Genomic DNA, 16,607 nt, shown 5'->3' with positions numbered 1-16,607 from the left:
GCATGGATTAGTGGTGCGATACAGAAAGAGTCCAGCTTCATAAGCAAAACAATACGTGTCTATTTAATAACGCTAAAACTATAGCTGTCAATTAATGCTACAATAGACTACAAAAAACATCAGTATTTATGTTTATGAGTCATATAGTTAGTCTTAAATTTTCTATCTAATACAGTATAGCAAATTATTGTCATTTTAGTAAACAAAAAAAATCACCTCTGAAATGCAGGTTATAGTGATTTGGTTAAAATACTTTTTTTATTATAAGCATGTAGCCTAGGTGTGCTCTCAAAAATAGGCTTACTTGTTTAACTAGTCAAACAATAAAAAAAAAATAAAACGACAGAAAAAAGAGGGTATGGAGATTTGTACATACAGACCCAAAACTAAACCTTAAACTAAAAATTGTGAAGACAAAGAAACGAATGCATTATATTAGCAATGTAGCTCCCTGGTTCTGCGATCTGTCAAATATGCAAATAGTAGCTTAGGGTTCCAGTGAGAGACAGTGGAGGGACGATAGACTTGGGTGAGAGGTAATCTTTTACATAGGGTACAGGTAGAGATTTAAAATGATTTTTGCTGAAGTGTCGTTTCCGTAGTGTAGTGGTTATCACGTTCGCCTAACACGCGAAAGGTCCCCGGTTCGAGCCCGGGCGGAAACACTTCTTTTTTATAGTTTGTGGAGTCGGTAACTCAATGAATCCAAAATGTAACTTACTTCTGCACAGTCGCAAGTCAGGATGGCCGAGTGGTTTAAGGCGCCAGACTCAAGAACATTGTTCTTCACCGTTGATCGGTTGTTGGGTGTTCTGGTCTCCGAATGGAGGCGTGGGTTCGAATCCCACTTCTGACAAATTGTTTATAATTTGTCTTAATTTTTTTAGTAAAATAATTTTGCTGTTAACTTGAGGAGTATTTGCGTGTTAGGCGATTGTTAGGCCATTATAAAAACAGTGACGGAACAATCCTTTTTTTTTTATCACAACATAATTTCCTCTTTTGATTCCAGTTCCATCATCATAATAATAATCATGCTTTTTTAATTGCACCCATTCCGATAACATACAGTACACTGCGATCACAGATGCGATACAACAGACGACAGGAAGCAGCGAAGTGACAAACAGTCTTAGAGTCAGCTGCCTCCATTTGTTTGGCTTGCCATTAAGTGTCTTTGCCGAGACACAGCCGCGTGCTCTGGAGCGGTGTCGAACCCACGTCCTTTTGAACGTCGCGCAGACGTATCGAAGTATTGCCGTAAACGACTGAATTAAATCTATCCACGGACTGTGAAAGCTTCTTGAAGAGTCTTGCACCATAAAGCCGGAAAGCCACAATAGTACTGATCGAGGCATGCATTAGTGGTGCGATACAGAAAGAGCCCAGCTGCATAAGCAAAACAATACGTGTCTATTAATAACTACGTGTCAATTAATGCAACAATAAACTACCAAGAACATCAATATTTATGTTTATGAGTCATATAGTTAGTCTTAAATTTTCTATCTAATACAGTATAGCAAATTATTGTCTTTTTAGTAAACAAACAAAACTCACCACTGGAATGCAGGTTATAGTGATTTGGTTGAAATACTTTTTTTTATTATAAGCATGTAGTTGTGCTCTCAAAAAATAGGCTTACTTGTTTAACTAGTCAAACAATAAAATAAAGTGAAACGGCAGTAAATAGAGGGTATGGAGATTTGTACATACAGACCCAAAACTAAACCTTAAACTAAAAATTGTGAAGACAAAGAAACGAATGCATTATATTAGCAATGTAGCCCCCTGGTTCTGCTACCTGTCAAATATGCAAATAGTAGCTTAGGGTTCCAGTGAGAGACAGTGGAGGGACGATAGACTTGGGTGAGAGGTAATCTTTTACATAGGGTACAGGTAGAGATTTAAAATGATTTTTGCTGAAGTGTCGTTTCCGTAGTGTAGTGGTTATCACGTTCGCCTAACACGCGAAAGGTCCCCGGTTCGAGCCCGGGCGGAAACACTTCTTTTTTATAGTTTGTGGAGTCGGTAACTCAATGAATCCAAAATGTAACTTACTTCTGCTCAATCGCAAGTCAGGATGGCCGAGTGGTCTAAGGCGCCAGACTCAAGAACATTGTTCTTCACCGTTGATCGGTTGTTGGGTGTTCTGGTCTCCGAATGGAGGCGTGGGTTCGAATCCCACTTCTGACAAATTGTTTATAATTGGTCTTAAATTTTTTAGTAAAATAATTTTGCTCTTAACTTGAGGAGTATTTGTGCGTTTGGAGACTGTTAGGCCATCATAACAACAATGACGGAACAGTCTTTTTTCATCACAACATAATTTCCTCTTTTGATTCCAGTTCCATCATCATAATAATAATCATCACAATCATGTTTTTATTTGCGCCCATTACGATAACATACAGTACACTGCGATCACAGATGCGATACAACAGACGACAGGAAGCAGCGAAGTGACATATAGTCTTAGAGTCAACTACTCCTTTATTTTGGCTTGCCATTAAGTGCCTTTGCCGAGACACAGCCGCGTGCTCTGGAGCGGTGTCGAACCCACGTCCTTTCGAACGTCGCGCAGACGTATCGAAGTATTGCCGTAAACGACTGAATTAAATCTATCCACGGACTGTGAAAGCTTCTTGAAGAGTCTTGCACCATAAAGCCGGAAAGCCACAATAGTACTGATCGAGGCATAGATTAGAAGTGCGATACAGAAAGAGCCCAGCTTCATAAGCAAAACAATACGTGTCTATTTAATAACGCTAAAACTATGACTGTCAATTAATGCTACAATAGACTACCAAAAAGTAATCTTTTACATAGGGTACAGGTAGAGAATTAAAATGGTTTTTACTAAAGTGTTTTTCCCGTGGTATAGTGGTTATCACGTTCGCCTAACACGCGAAAGGTCCCCGGTTCGAGCCCGGGTGGAAACGTCGCTTTTTACAATTTGTAGAGTCGATAACTCAATGTAATTGTAATGTAATTTACTTCTGCGCAGTCGCAAGTCAGGATGGCCGAGTGGTCTAAGGCGCCAGACTCAAGAACATTGTTTTCCACCGCTGATCGGTGATTGGGTGTTCTGGTCTCCAAATGAATGCGTGGGTTCGAATCCCACTTCTGACAAATTATTTAGTTTCGTCTCAAAATAATCTCACCTTTGATGTGACACAACCACATAAAGTTGATTCCTCCAGGGTTCAGTCCGGGGCGTGTCGTGGGTTTGACTGCCATGGTTTTAATATATGAATGCTTTACTGGAGGCCACGACATTCAAATATAAATGACACCTACGTTTTCTGAAAGCCGCGTCATTCACATGAGGTCTCCAGGACAATTTTTACAAAAATGGCTTGGCAATAAAAGTTATCAAAAACAATTTCCACGATGCGAGAGTAAAGATTCAATTCAGTCGTTTACGGCTGTTTTTTGATGGAGGAACTGTAATCAAAAAAGTAAATTTACCGTAATCATATGAAGAGACTGTTTCGTCACTATCGCTTTCATAATTGCCTCCCGTTCACTTAACACACGACACGCCCCGGTCTGAACCCTGGAGGAATCAACTTTGTGTGGTTGTGTCACATCAACGGTGAAATTATTTTGTTAAAAAGTTTTGAGACCAAATAAACTGTCAGAAGTGGGATTCGAACCCACGCCTCCATTCGGAGACCAGAACACCCAACCACCGATCAACGGCGAAGAACAATGTTCTTGAGTCTGGCGCCTTAGACCACTCGGCCATCCTGACTTGCGACTGTGCAGTAGCAACTAACATCTCAATCAATCAGTGACATCACAATTATTGTTTGTTGACAGTTCGAACCAATGGTCACTGAAAAGCCTTAATATGTTATTCCTGATAGTTTCGCATAGGCCTACTTGTAGAGGCTCTTGGCGCAGGACCGGTTACCGAGATCGGCAGAGTAAAGTTTCCAATTGTTGCAGTCTTTGTTGCATTATTCCATTCACTAGGTGCCGCTGAATGGAGAGCAGTCATGAAATGCGTTGCTCAATGCACCAGTGTCCTCATGGTTTAGCTAAATAAAAACTGCTTTGGATTTGTAGCATCACAGGAAACAACATAACAATAGATACTTATTTATTATTATTACTTTATTTAACAATAGATAGTTTGTATTTATTTTGCAGCTATCGTCGTCGTCGTCGTGTGCGTCTGGGGCCGAGGGTCTATCCTTTTACCACCCCAGATTCACGATGTCCCCGGACTACACTGGAAGGCTACTAGAGAGCAGCCACTCTTTGGTTTCATCATCGATGACACGCAGACCTTCCACTCCGTTAGGTGGCTTGAAGATGGAGCAGTAATTGATGATGTGGTCTGCGATCTGTTCCTCGGCACCACATTCACAGGAGGAGGAAGAGGCCATTCCCCATTGGTGCATGGATGAGCGGAAAAGTCCGACGCCCGTACGGAGACGGTTAAGGCGCACCCATGCCTGTCTTGGTAGTGTTAGACCGATGGGGCGTGTGTCGGCGTCGGGGATGAACGAATAGAGTCTGGTGGCGGTTGACTTCCATTCAGAACTCCATTTATGGTCCGCCCAAGCAGCCGCAGGTTGATAAGAAGTTGAGCGGCTGGCACGAATGGGTGTCTTGATTTCAGTCGACGGGGGTGCTCGTTTGGGAGAGCAGAAATCTTGTGGTGGAGAAGGTGGTTAGGCTCCAGCAGTGGCGTACGCAGGGGGGGGGCATTGGGCCATGCCCCCCCCCCCTTTAAAAATGTTTTAGTAGTTAACGACGTAGATTAAGGCATTTAATATGTTTTGCATTGCTCTGTCAAAGCAATTACTGTAACAATGTTGTTTTATAGACTAAGCCAATACGAAATACATGGTCCAATCCACCTACCCCACCCCAGGTATGCCAATGTGGCATAGTGTTCTGTAAGCCTATTATAGTGATTAGTGAGAGAGAAGTGGATAAAGTCTAAACTAAAACCATACTGGGATATCATGAAGACGTCTAGGATATCAATAGCCAAGGGGGGGGGGGAGGTTGAGGGTTACAACCCCACTTTGGCACGCGTGTGACGTCACGATTTTGAGAATGATGCTTTCAGTCTCTTTATGCTTGGGAATGATGCTTTCAGTTTAAAAAAAACTTGCCTAATTTCAAACAAGACTGCATTAAAAGAGCGAGTTTTGCCAATACCAAACATTCAAACATCTCAGCCAGGAATTAACAACAAGAAAACATAGAGACTTGGCTTTGTTTCCGAAAAATGCCGAAGAAAACATGATCCATGGCCACCTAAAGATACGGCCTGATTTGTCACATTTTGCAGAAATTTCCTAGTTTTTCTAACTTTGGGCAAACGTTTAAATAAATTTTTCTAAAAAGTAGATTTTTACACTTTCTTTATTCTTTTCCCCAGATGACACAAAAGGTTTTAACATCCTCACATGTAGAAAAACAAAGAAAATTTGATTTCGAAGATTTTAGTCAGACTGTTAATTTTCAATAACAGTCTGATTTTGCGTTTTTCAACTTACTTTTTCTCATTTGCTACTGCTTCCCTAAGGCAACAAAAAAGTTTTATGTTATTAGGAAACCCCAAAAAGTAAAAACATCTCAAAAAATGTCAGTCAAGCACTAGCAGTAGCTGTAATCAAAATCTGCAAAATGTGACAAATCAGGCCGCATCTCCAGGTGGCCATGCATGATCTTATCCTTTTGCTATGCCACCTGACAGCACCGTTTTACAGGAATATTCATACCCACATTTTTGTTGAAAATGCTGTCAGAATGCACCAAATTCAAAGTAATTTTTCAAAAATTTCTGGGGGAGGCTCCCCAGACCCCCCGTCGCTGGGTGTCGTCTTAAGCGAAAACGCCGTCGGGCTTCGCCCGCCGGTCGTCAAAACGCCTCCTTTCAAAATTCCCGGCTACGCTTCTCTCAATGGCCCCCCCCCCCCCTTGAGAAGATCCTGCGTACACCACTGGGCTCCAGTGCCCGTCGACCGAGGGACAGAGTGGCTTCTTTGCTACGAAGCTCAGCGGGTTGGATGCCAGCGAGAATGGGGAGATTGTCCAATAGTGTGGGACGCAAGCATCCGGTCACTGTGCGCAGGGCGCTGTTTATGGCAGTGTCGATGTTATGGCAGTGAGCACTGCGGCACCAGACAGGTTCACAGTACTCTGCTGAAGAGTAGACAAAGGCTAAGGCTGCTATACGCAAAGTGTCAGCCCTCGCCCCCCAGCTAGAGCCTGCCAGGCGCTTGAGTAGCGCAGCGCGGGATGTGAGTTTCTTGCGCAGTGACACCAAATGGTGGCGGTATGTGAGCGATCTGTCCAGTGTCACCCCAAGATATCTTGCAGCTATGCTGCGTAGTAACAGAAAAAAAACAAGAATTATTGCAATGCTTCAAGATATCACTTATTTTCAAAAAGTAGAGTTGGCAAAGTGATTTAAAACCTGCAAATCAGCAAAACGTTAAAGCTACGTTATTGCCGAATGTCGATTGAGTTTATTTGGTGGAAGTATTTTCGCCATCAGAGCGAATAACAACATGAATAAAATTCTAGTTTCCGCCCGGGCTCGAACCGGGGACCTTTCGCGTGTAAAGCGAACGTGATAACCACTACACTACGGAAACGACACTAACTTCGATTTATGAAACTCTAAAAGCTAAGTGGCGTTGAAATAGAAGTTTAACGTTGGCTCGCTTTCATTCAATCAATCAATCATTTTATTTTTCGTCATTAACGCGTCCGGGACAAAAAAGATACCAACTACAAAAATCGATATAAACCTACCAGCACGTTAACGAACGGGAAAAGATGGCAAAACCTTGAAAGGTTTAAAACGTGCCTGAATGAAAAATTATGTAGTAGGCTATAATTATATCAGTAGTTAGCACGGCCACAAAACCCAAAAAACAAATAGCAAAAAATAAAACAAAAACAGAGAGAAGCACACATGTAGTAATGAATGACAGCTTAATGAAAAGTGTTGAGGATGGAATTTGCCAGTTCCAACACATCATTCTATATTTCAAATATAGTTATTACTATCTGAAGCCTTTACAAATTGTTTCACCTAACGGATCATCAGAAGGTCTTATTCAAATAGAATCCATTTGAATAAGACCTTTCTAAATTCTATTTGAATAAGCCCTTCTGATGATCCGTTAGGTGAAACAATTTGTAAAGGCTTCAGATAGTAATAACTATATTTGATTTAATTTGCTCTGCTTTGCTTTTTTGCTTAGCATTGAGCACTTTTTTGTAGTATTGATAGTTTTCATTGTTTTAATTCTATATTTCGGTATTGACGTGTCAGACATTAGCAAGTAATTTGGCAAATTAAGTTTCTACGCATTCAGAGTGTTCAGAATGATATTGCTCGGTAAATTTGTTTGTGGACATGATTTTATGATTTTTTCAAACAAATCACCTTAATGGCTCCCTGTGTTGTAGCTTACTGTATGAATTTTAAAATGTATCTGTTTGTAGTCTATAGATTATAGGTTTACACTTACATTATTTATTCATGATTTTGCATCAAGCAGGAGTCGAGTCGACGTTAGTTTATTATGTTTGTTTGTTTATCTTTATCCTGCATTGCGGGAAAGCGGACTTGAGCGCTATGCATCGGTGTACGCCTTCCGACGTACACCTGACCCACGCTGCAGCCGACGGCAATGTCTGTTTCCATGTTGTCTACTCTACTTATGACTTAAATTTGGTACTACCCATTACTCGAAATCGATCACTGGGTCAGGCCCGGATTTAGGGGGGCAGAGGGAGCAGTTGCCCCGGGCCCCCGACTTTTGAAGGGCCCCCCTATGTGGAAAAAAATGTGATTTTTTTTCCTTTTGGCCTTTAATGTTTCTGCAAAATGCTGTGCAGTACTGGACTGATGCTACTGTAGACGTAGAGATGGTTTTTCGCGCCGTAGGCTTGAAAAATGTTTTTGCACGGGGCCCTCCAATCTAAAAGTGCCCCGGGCCCCCCATCAGCTAAATCCGGCCTTGCACTGGGTAGAGGCAATTATCGTAAAGTTTCTTGCCCAGAGAAACAACAGCAAGTGCGGGTAGTTGGAGTCGAACATGCAGGCTCTCGACTGCGAGCCCAACGCGCTAACCACTCGGCCACTGCTGCCGACATTCTTGGTAGTTTTCCTGGTAGTTTCACATACTTGTAGAGGCTCTTGACACAGGGCCCGTTACCGAGATTGTCAAAGTGAAATTTTCGTTTGTTGAAGTGTTGTTGCTGGAGAGTTATTCCATCCATTAGATGCCGCTACGTTTTTTTAACGATTCCATTTACGCCAAAATCTTTCCGACTCCAAAACCTTGCAAAAAATCACTTTTCAAAATAAAGTTAGTAGAGGCTTATAACAAAGCTTGCAAATGAGTAAAAAAATTAAAGCCAAGTCGTCGCTGATTGAGTTTAGTTGATACAAGTGCCTTCGCCACCAGAACCATTTAAACATTTATAAAAAAAAATTGTTTCCGCCCGGGCTCGAACCGGGGACCTTTCGCGTGTGAGGCGAACGTGATAACCACTACACTACGGAAACGAGTCGTGACTCGTAGTCCTCGTAGTCGTCACTGGTGTTGGTGTCACTCTTCCCGGTATCAACCTGGCTTGATGTCTCCCACAACAGTCGAATTACATCTGTCTTGACTTTTTCTCGCAGTGCATCAGCATCATCTGTGGAAACGTAGTCGACGTCTTGAAGGAGGGATGAAGACATGATGCTAGAACGCATTTCATGTCGTTGAAGCACTTGTTGAATTGTTTCTTGACCCCTTCAAGGACTTTCACTCTCAACTCCTTACAGGTCACAAGATCACTGATCTTGGTCAACTTCTTTGCGCAAATTGTAATGATTGGGAGCAAGACTCCGCAATACGCCTTGGACTCGCCCTGGAGAATGTCTAAAGCCTGGCAGATAGGCTTCATCACACGGAGATATTCGCCGAAAAGACCGAAATTTTGCAACCAAACCCATTATATAGCTGCTTGACTACGCCAGTGTTGCCAAAAAACGAGTATTTTTTCACTTTAAATTAAAAAGTAGCGGGTAGCGGGAGTGCGACTGAAAAAAGTAGCGCCTCTCCCACTACCGCTACTTTGGAAAAAAAATAGCGCCGCTACTGCAGCAACGCTACTCGAACTAAAAAGTAGCGCCGCTACTGCTACTTTTACAAAAAAAGCTACAAAAGTAGCGCGCTACTGCCCACCTCTGCTCTCGAGGTGTACACCTGTGCAACACGCTTTATGGACAGTGGATGGAATAATTCACAAACAACAACACTTCAACAAAAAGCGAAAATTTTGTCAATGTCGGTAACCGAGCTCGAGCAGTGGTCCAAAGCCTCTACCTACAAGTAGCTAGGCCAGGGGTGTGCAACGTGCGGCCCGCGAAGAAAAATTGTGCGGCCCGCGAAGATGTGCCAATTTTGAATTGTGTGCTGCCCGCGAAACGTGTTTATAATTTAGTTTAGTCTGGTACATGTGAACAACTCATTGTGGAGTGGATTATTGTAATTTTGCACCTTCTGTTAACCATTTTAGAAATTTCCCACCGGCCACCGCTAATCCGTTGTATTTAATTATTTGGAACGTCAGAAGATCAGAAGCGGAGCCCTGCTCTCGTCTCAGGCTTTATCGATTTTTTATTTGATCTCTTGCTTTAGACCTTTTGTAGAGCCGGCTTGCGTCAAATTTAGCAGTTGCCTAATGTAAGCCTATACAAGCAGTTGGATCAGAACAACTTCAGCTTAGCGGCCCATTCCTTGCCAAATTTGTTGAACCAGTCAAAATAGCAAATTTGTTAAAATTAGAAGTAAAGAAGTAGAGGTATTGGAAGAAAAAAAAATTTGAAAAAGTGGCAATTGAAAAGGGCAAAAAAAAAACAATTGAATGAACTCAATACAAGACTGCAGCAAAAAAAAACAGTACGGTATGCGAATGAGATGTATGGTCATATAAAAGGCTTTATGAACAAATTACGACTTTGGAAAGCCACATACAGACAGGAAATCTTTTCCACTTTCCAACTTTGAGAGACCATGAAATGCATCCTCAGAAGAAAACTGAGTTTGCAGACCAACTTGAAAAATTGTTGTATGAATTTTTAGCTCATTTCAAGGACTTTAAATCTCATAAACATTTGTTTGATACATTTTCTTCGCCATTCAACACAGACATTGACAAAACACCAGGTGATATTCAACTTGAACTGATTGATCTTCAAGAGAAAACGGATTTGAAAGAAAAGTTTTTAGAAATGAATCTTGGCGATTTTTACCGAAAAATCTCAACCAAGATGACTTTCCACATTTGAAAAAATTTATGGCTTCAAAAATGGCTCTTTTTGGCTCAACGTATTTGTGAGAACAATTTTTTTCTAAAATGGGCGTCATAAAATCTCCCTATCGATCGGTTCTGACAGACGAACACTTGGAAAATGGATTTCGAATTGCTAGCACTTCCATTGAAGTAAATTTGGAAAAATCCGTGGGGAAAAGAAGCCAGCTGCAAACTTCTCACTGAACTCGTTTAAAGACTGTGTGACAATAGATTTAAATAACAGTTTTCTTCAGAAATTTATTCGTCTTAAGTCATTATTTCTGCAAGGAGATCCCCTAATAATACCATATGAATATTGAATAACAAAAAACTACTTTTTTGTGCCTGCAACTACTAGAAATCATATGTTAAATAAACATGCGGCCCGCGGTTTCAACCAGTTATTTATATCTGGCCCTCTTGTAAAAAAGATTGCACACCCCTGAGCTAGGCTATGCAAAACTGCCAGGTTTAGGCTTGCAAAAAGAAGTTTTCCTGGTCCGAGCGTAAAGATTCAATTCAGTCGTTTATGGCAATTTTTGATGAAGGAACTTTAATCAAAAGAGTAAATTTATCGTAATCAAAAGAAGAGACTATGTTTCGTCACTATTGTTTTCATAATGGTCTCACGTTTACTTAACTTAATCCTAGCAGTTTTGCATAGTCTAGCAACTTGTAGACTGTAGAGGCTTTGGACCACTGCTCGAGCTCGGTCACCGACGTTGACAAAATTTCCACTCATTGTTGAAGTGTTGCTGTTTGTGAATTATTCCATCCACTGTCCATAAAGCGTGTTGCTGAGGTGTAGCCTACATCTCGAAATCCGAACCAGCGTTGCTGCATGTAAACCGTTGTAGCCTATAGCCTATAGGCTACAAACAGATACATTTTGAAATTCATACATCAAGCTACAACACAGAGAGCCATTAAGGTGATTTCTGTGTAAAAGTCATAAAATCATGTCTACAAACAAATTTACCGAGCAGCAGCATTCTGAACACTCTGAAGGCATAAAAACTTCATTTGAAAAATCACTTCCTCATCTCTGGCACGTCAATACCGAAAAATATAATGATGTGTTTTGTGTATTATGAACTGCCAGACAAGAAATGACAAAGCCGAGCCAACATTAAAGGTGAAAAAAAGTGTCGTTTCCGTAGTGTAGTGGTTATCACGTTCGCTTTACACGCGAAAGGTCCCCGGTTCGAGCCCGGGAGGAAACAAGTTTATTTTTCGTGTATGTTTAAATGGCTCTGATGGCGAAAGTTCTTGCACCAAATAAACTCAACCGACATTCGGCAATAACGTGGCTTTAATGTTTTGCTGGTTTGCAAGCTTTAAATCACTTTGCCAACTTCACTTTTTGAAAAGTGATTTGTTGAAGCATCGTATATTTTTTTTCTGTTTCTACGCCGCATAGCTGCAACATAAATACAAACTACCTATTGTTATGTTGTTTCCTGTGATGCTGCAAGTCCAAGCAGTTTTTATTTACCAACCACGAGGACGTTGTTGCATTGATGGCTGTGTGAGTTTCACTGAACATTGGTTCGAACTGTCAACAAACAAGAATTGTGAATACAACTGTGTTGTTTTGTGCCATGAAATGCAAGACAAGAAATAAATTTTTAAATAGCTCTGGTTGCGAAGGGACTTGTATTTGCTAAACTCAATCAGCAAAAACTTGACTTTAATACTCATTTACCACCTTTGTTAAAAGCCTTTAGTTACTTTATTTTGAGAAATGATTCTTTGCAAGGCTGTAGAGTTGGAAAGATTTTGGAATATCCGGAGTTGGAGTGGTTAAAAAGATAAAAGATTAAAAGGTTAAAAGGTTAAAAAGATACCAACTTCGACTCCGGCTTGATGCGAAATAATGAAGAATAAAATTTGTATTTGCAATCTTTTTTAAACATTGTTTTATTCTCAAATTGCGCTGCAAATTGAAACATTAACTGAGTTTTAAACTTGCTTGGAATATGATTAAATAAGGTCAAAATTGTATCGCTTACAACATCACAACTTTGAATAACCAACGTTTCATAAAACCACTGATTACTCTTTTTAAAGGTTATAGGCAAATTGTTCGTAAGCAATTGTTCGTAAAGCAATTGTTCGTAAGCAATTGTTCGTAAAACAATTGTTCGTAAACTGTTTTTCGTAAAATGAAATCAGTAAAACAATTCTTCGTAAAGCATTTCTTCGTATACATGAAATGTTAACTGCATGCACGAAAAAATGCTTTAGGAAGAATTGTTTTACGAAGAATTACTTTTACGAACAATTGTTTTACGAACAATTGCTTACGAACAATTGCTTTACAAACAATTGCTTACGAACAATTTGTCGGACACCCTTTTTAAATAATTCAAAAATAAAAAATCTGCCACCAATGAAGCTGAAATCGTAAATCGAGCAATCGGACAATTTTCGCCCGACTTCACAGCCCTAATTTCTTGAAGCATTGCTAGGGTTAAGGGTTAGTTATTTTTTCTACTTCTACATAGGTACAACATGAATAAGTGTAATTTTATGAACATTGGTTCGAACTGTCAACAAACAATCATTGTGAAGTCATTGATTGATTGAGATATAACTTACTGCAGCCCAGTCGCAAGTCAGGATGGCCGAGTGGTCTAAGGCGCCAGACTCAAGAACATTGTTCTTCACCGTTGATCGGTGGTTGGGTGTTCTGGTCTCCGAAAGGAGGCGTGGGTTCGAATCCCACTTCTGACATATTATTTAGTTTCGTCTCGAATTTTTAACAAAATAATCTCATTGTTGATATGACACAACCATGGGTGCTGATATCCCCATAGGACAGCGGGGACATGTTTCCACCATCTTTTTATATGTCCCCGCCATCTTTTTACATTGTTTTTGTAACGTAAAAGAGAAAATATTAATCAAATGTCACAATTTTATCAGTCAGACGTTTAAAATATATTGAAAGGAGGGGACAACATTTTTGTTTTATGCGAGGAACTCGCAAATTGATTTTATTTATAATTGTTGATTTATTTTGAAGTGTTATTGAAGTGTTGTTGTATGTGTATTATCTCATCCACTGTCCATAAAGCGTGTTGTTCAGGTGTACACCTGGAGAGTCGAACCAGCGTTGCTGCATGTAAACCGTTGTATAGGCTACATATAGACACATTGCAATGTTTTTTTTTCTGTCCCTACGTGGCATAGCAGCGGTGGGATGGCGCAGCGGGTAAGGCGTTTCGCTTTCCAATTATGCAACCCTGGTTCGACTTCCGGCTTATGCTGGTTGTTGACAAGCACCGCTCACCTCTACCCAGGCAGGCCCGGATTTAGGGGGGGGGGCAGAGGGGGCAGTTGCCTCGGGCCCCCCGACTTTTGAAGGGCCCCCCTATGTGGAAAAAAATGTGATTTTGTGTTATTTTTTTCCTTTTGGCCTTTAAAGTTTCTGCAAAATGCTGTGCAGTACTGGACTGATGCTACTGTAGACGTAGAGATGGTTTTTTGCGACGTAGGCTTAAAAAAAAATTTTTGCACGGGGGCCCCCCGATCTAAAAGTGCCCCGGGCCCCCCATCAGCTAAATCCGGCCCTGTACCCAGGGTGTAATAAATTGGGTGGGCGTAGTTACTGAAGCAAAGGCGGCCGAGAAAAAGGACCTGGCCCCCCTACTCTCGTTAGTGCCGAAGGCTTAATATAATGAGATCCTTATCTTCTCATCCCCCGATGCTTGGATTCAAGTATGGGACGCACTTTTACTTTTTTACGCAGCATAGCTGCAAAGTAAATAGAAACTACGTATTGTTATGTTGTTTCCTGTGATGCTACAAATCCAAGCAGGTTTTATTTAACTAAACCACGAGTACATTGTTGCATTGCTAGGCTGTGTGGACTTCAGTGAACATTGGTTCGAACTGTCAACAAACAATAATTGTGATACTCGATGACCTTGTGCGGACGCTTTGCAGCAAGAAGTTGTACCTAAACTGGTCTGAAATTTCCAGAAATGTTCAGCAGCAAATGAATCATTACCATGCTTGGAAGGTTAAATAACAAAAAAATGCTAATTTTCTTAATGTACGGTAATATATTTCCATTGTTGCTGTTAATAAAACAAAATTTTTTTCATGTGTCTTAGTTTTAGAGCAGTAGCAATCAAATTAACTCAAACTTGAACTCAGATCAATCCATTGCAACTTAAGCTATGCCTTTAAAAAACGATTGATAAAAATTTTGTTGAATAAATACTTCCATTGATACAATCTTTGCACAACATTCCACAAATAGAGAAAACATGCAGCTGCAAACTACCTGTTTTTGGTTCGTGCGAATGAAAATTTTGGTATTTTAAAGGTTGAAAAGCACTGCTGCTGCGTTGTCTTGTGCTATGAAACGGAAGGCACTTTAACATGCAGATATCCAATCCATGGACTTCTGTCCAATCCAACCACGAACCAATCAGATGCTACGTTGTATGTCCAATTGTGACCATTCCAGCATTCAGCCAGAGAATTTATTATAACTTTGAACTTTGTTTGGTAATTACAGAAGAAAAAAGAGCTATAGCAGAGTTGGGAACCAAACCCACGTCAATGGAATGACTACCACCGCCCTAACCCAATGCGCCAAGTCAACCGATGGCAAGGCATTGGTTTAATTTAGCTAGAATTTGCGTTTTCCCTTTATTCTTCCTAAACGCAACCTTGATGACGTCATGAACAGCGTAGCTTTTGATTGGTTCGTGGTTTATTAGAAATCTGCTTGTTAAAGTGCCTACCCTATGAAACGCAACACAAGAAATAACGAAAAATATTTTATCTCAACGTCACATTTCATTCAGAGTTTCAAAATGCTGAATAAGTGTCGTTTCCGTAGTGTAGTGGTTATCACGTTCGCCTAACACGCGAAAGGTCCCCGGTTCGAGCCCGGGCGGAAACAATTTTTTATATAGGTATTTGAACATCTCAGGTGGCGAAGGCACTTCTATCTACTAAGCTCAATCAGCGACAACTTGGTTTTAATTTTTTACTAATTTGCAACCTTGGTCATAAACCTCTATACCAACTTTATTATGAAAAACGATTTTTTGCAAGGCTGTGGAGTCGGAGTCGTTAAAAAGTCGTCTTCATCGACTCCGGTTTGTTTATGTCACGGTTTCTTTCTATCTCTTACCAGGAAAAAGACTTGGAAAGGTTCAATGACGTAGTTTAATGGGTATAACCGAAAAGTAGTCAAATAAATGTCGAATAGTTCTACTAGTGAAAAGATATATGAAAACGCTTGAAGGACTTCAACAAATGGTTCACCACTTCCAGCAATTAATCAAAGTAACAGTAACAGTGAACAGCTATAGATTCCAACGCTTGCGACTATTGATCGAGTTTAACGTATTCCACTAACAGCTTCTCATACGATTCTAATTTCAATCAGAAATTATATTAGCATCAACTTTCCTTTACTCGTATTCAATACTTCAACTTTCCATCAACAATAATCTCTGCGTCTATTACCAACTGCCACCACTACAACAATGATCTCTCATAATCGACTCATAATAATATAATCCATCAATTCACACCACTATTTATAGCAGGTTGCTAGGTTCACTAACTTCGAGAAGGTTACGTAATATTATATCATAAAGACTCATTGTTCTGTCACATGCACCAAACGTAAACAAGCAAGTTTAAGAAGTTTCTAGATTATCACGTAGGAGTATAGAAGGTTCTAGAAAACACGTTACATAATAAAGATTTTGCAATCACAGATCTTCTGGTAAACATCCTTATGACGTCATGACAAACGTCATTCGGCAATTGTGAAAAACAACAGAACATTCCAGATTTGTTCTGAATGAATGTCCCGAATGCTTTGGAAACACATTACATAATAGAGATCTCGCAATCAAAGGTTACTTCAGGTCAGTAACCGATAATAACACGTCGCTCAAAAATTCCATAATTAAAACAGCACGTTCTGTCAAGATACAAAGAAGCCCGACGCGAGGCCTTGCACATTCATTGTGACAGTTTACTTGTTTTCGTATTGCGCTACAAAACTAAAACATTAATAGACCTTTTGCACATTCAAAATCACCAGAGCGTGACGTTTGAGTTACGCGGAGTCTGAGGGTTGATAATCGCTTGTTTACTACGGTTTATGAAGGCGTTTCTTGTTATTGCAAGCAAGCGTGAGGTCGGTGGCAGGTGAAAGTAAATTTTTTGTGTTTATGAATTGTTGTAGATTATCGGCACACTTCAATTCTTGTTCGTTTTAATCATAATGTTGGCTA

General features: G+C 40.3%; 12 non-coding genes across 12 annotated transcripts; 9 read left to right on the top strand and 3 right to left on the bottom strand.

Annotated features, from left to right (window-relative positions):
- The first annotated feature begins 592 nt into the window (after positions 1-592).
- Positions 593-665, top strand: Trnav-aac (transfer RNA valine (anticodon AAC)). Its single transcript has one exon. It is a non-coding gene; the product is annotated as a tRNA-Val (tRNA).
- A 72-nt stretch (positions 666-737) lies between these two features.
- On the top strand, positions 738-856 carry Trnal-caa (transfer RNA leucine (anticodon CAA)). Its single transcript has 2 exons — positions 738-775; positions 811-856. It is a non-coding gene; the product is annotated as a tRNA-Leu (tRNA).
- Positions 857-1,932: 1,076 nt separating this feature from the next.
- On the top strand, positions 1,933-2,005 carry Trnav-aac (transfer RNA valine (anticodon AAC)). Its single transcript has one exon. It is a non-coding gene; the product is annotated as a tRNA-Val (tRNA).
- A 72-nt stretch (positions 2,006-2,077) lies between these two features.
- Positions 2,078-2,196, top strand: Trnal-caa (transfer RNA leucine (anticodon CAA)). The gene is made up of 2 exons: positions 2,078-2,115; positions 2,151-2,196. It is a non-coding gene; the product is annotated as a tRNA-Leu (tRNA).
- A 670-nt stretch (positions 2,197-2,866) lies between these two features.
- On the top strand, positions 2,867-2,942 carry Trnav-aac (transfer RNA valine (anticodon AAC)). Its single transcript has one exon. It is a non-coding gene; the product is annotated as a tRNA-Val (tRNA).
- Positions 2,943-3,013: 71 nt separating this feature from the next.
- Trnal-caa (transfer RNA leucine (anticodon CAA)) lies at positions 3,014-3,132 on the top strand. The gene is made up of 2 exons: positions 3,014-3,051; positions 3,087-3,132. It is a non-coding gene; the product is annotated as a tRNA-Leu (tRNA).
- Positions 3,133-3,638: 506 nt separating this feature from the next.
- On the bottom strand, positions 3,639-3,757 carry Trnal-caa (transfer RNA leucine (anticodon CAA)). Its single transcript has 2 exons — positions 3,720-3,757; positions 3,639-3,684 (listed from the first exon to the last, which is right to left on the bottom strand). It is a non-coding gene; the product is annotated as a tRNA-Leu (tRNA).
- Positions 3,758-6,553: 2,796 nt separating this feature from the next.
- On the bottom strand, positions 6,554-6,626 carry Trnav-uac (transfer RNA valine (anticodon UAC)). Its single transcript has one exon. It is a non-coding gene; the product is annotated as a tRNA-Val (tRNA).
- Positions 6,627-8,481: 1,855 nt separating this feature from the next.
- Trnav-cac (transfer RNA valine (anticodon CAC)) lies at positions 8,482-8,554 on the bottom strand. Its single transcript has one exon. It is a non-coding gene; the product is annotated as a tRNA-Val (tRNA).
- A 2,928-nt stretch (positions 8,555-11,482) lies between these two features.
- On the top strand, positions 11,483-11,555 carry Trnav-uac (transfer RNA valine (anticodon UAC)). The gene has a single exon. It is a non-coding gene; the product is annotated as a tRNA-Val (tRNA).
- Positions 11,556-12,949: 1,394 nt separating this feature from the next.
- Trnal-caa (transfer RNA leucine (anticodon CAA)) lies at positions 12,950-13,068 on the top strand. The gene is made up of 2 exons: positions 12,950-12,987; positions 13,023-13,068. It is a non-coding gene; the product is annotated as a tRNA-Leu (tRNA).
- Positions 13,069-15,180: 2,112 nt separating this feature from the next.
- Trnav-aac (transfer RNA valine (anticodon AAC)) lies at positions 15,181-15,253 on the top strand. The gene has a single exon. It is a non-coding gene; the product is annotated as a tRNA-Val (tRNA).
- Positions 15,254-16,607: the final 1,354 nt, after the last annotated feature.

The sequence above is a fragment of the Aplidium turbinatum genome, chromosome 14, assembly GCF_918807975.1.
Source record: "Aplidium turbinatum chromosome 14, kaAplTurb1.1, whole genome shotgun sequence".
In the NCBI taxonomy this organism is placed as follows: Eukaryota; Metazoa; Chordata; class Ascidiacea; order Aplousobranchia; family Polyclinidae; genus Aplidium; species Aplidium turbinatum.
Note: the sequence above shows the minus strand (reverse complement) of the source record. Positions and strands in the feature narration are given on the sequence as shown.